We start from the raw sequence: 1,579 nt of genomic DNA, 5'->3' as shown, positions 1-1,579 counted from the left end.
GGTTTATCAAAAAACGACCACGGTCACATTTAATTAAACATCCTATTTATAACTGGAAATTAGAACCAGAAAAGTACTTTCATTCTTTATTGATGTTATTTAAACCATGGAGAGAAGAAAGCAAATTACTTGGTGTAAGCAACACATATTTTGAGGCATTTATGTTATGTAAAAATACAGTAGAATCAGCAATAGATTATCATAAGCACCTTCAATATCTTATCACATCTAAAGATGATATTAATAAGATTATTGAAGAATTGCAAAATAACCAAAATTCACATACTGCAAACGAAACAAACGATGAGTTACAAATTAATGAATTAGAAGAAGCTATGGAAGAGCTACAAAATAATGCAAATAATGAAGAAAATGTAGAAACTTTAGTAGAAAATTTAAACGTTGATCAAAAACGAGTATTTGATTTTATTAAGGGTGAAATAGCAATTGAAAATAAACCAATACGACACTTAACAGGGGGTACGGGGAAATCATATTTGATTAAAACTATTAAGGCTTATGTAACAAACCAATTAAATCGAAATGTAGCTATAACAGCTCCAACAGGAATAGCTGCATATAATATACAAGGTATGACTATTCACCGTTTATTGCAGTTACCGGTAGAACATGGGCACACTCCACCATACAGACCCTTATCAAATGATTCTCTTAAATTAATTCGTGAGAAAATGAAAAATGTAATTTTAGTTATAATTGACGAGATAAGTATGGTATCTAATGTGACATTGATTTATATACATTTAAGACTATGTGAAATTTATGATACTGGTAACAGTGATGATGGTTGGTTTGGGAAAATCAATATCTTAGTTTTCGGAGATCTTCTTCAATTACCACCAGTAAATGAACAATCACCATTTCTACCATTAAATGCAAAAAATAGTGATAAGTATCTACATGCATTAGGTACTATAAATTTGTGGGAAAAATTGTTTACTTACGATGAATTAACCGAAAACATGAGACAAAAGAGTGATCCTGAATATGCAAATATACTGGAAAGAATTAGAATTAACACAGTAACAGGATCTGACATTCAAGCTATAAATAAACAAAAAAATAGTTTTAAAATCAAAGAAAAACCTTCAGACATAATAAGACAATTGTACGAAACTATAATGAAGCTACCAGATTCTACATTAGTTCTACTTCCTACAAGAGAACATTGCTCATTTTTAAATAATGGAATATTATCTTTATTACCTTCAGATAACATTAGTTTGGAATCAATTGATTCTGTTGATTGTAAACAATCAACTAAAACAAAAGCTATAAAAAAACTGTCGAAACTTGATGATGATAGTTCGCGGACAGCTGGTCTTCAAAAATATTTAAATGTGAAGTTAAACAGTAAAATTATGTTACAAAGAAATATTGATGTATCAAATGGTTTGGTTAACGGTGCTATAGGAACAGTTAAAAATATAATAAATGGAATTTATGGCAAGCCTCAACAAATTCAAGTGATCTTTAACGAAAAAATGCATAATCTTGAACGTGTTACAGGCAAGTTTGAGCTTTTTCATGGAGCATTCGTATTCAGAAAACAATTTCC

This window comes from Acyrthosiphon pisum, chromosome A1, assembly GCF_005508785.2.
Source record: "Acyrthosiphon pisum isolate AL4f chromosome A1, pea_aphid_22Mar2018_4r6ur, whole genome shotgun sequence".
NCBI classification, from domain to species: Eukaryota; Metazoa; Arthropoda; class Insecta; order Hemiptera; family Aphididae; genus Acyrthosiphon; species Acyrthosiphon pisum.
This window is presented reverse-complemented; position numbering follows the sequence as displayed.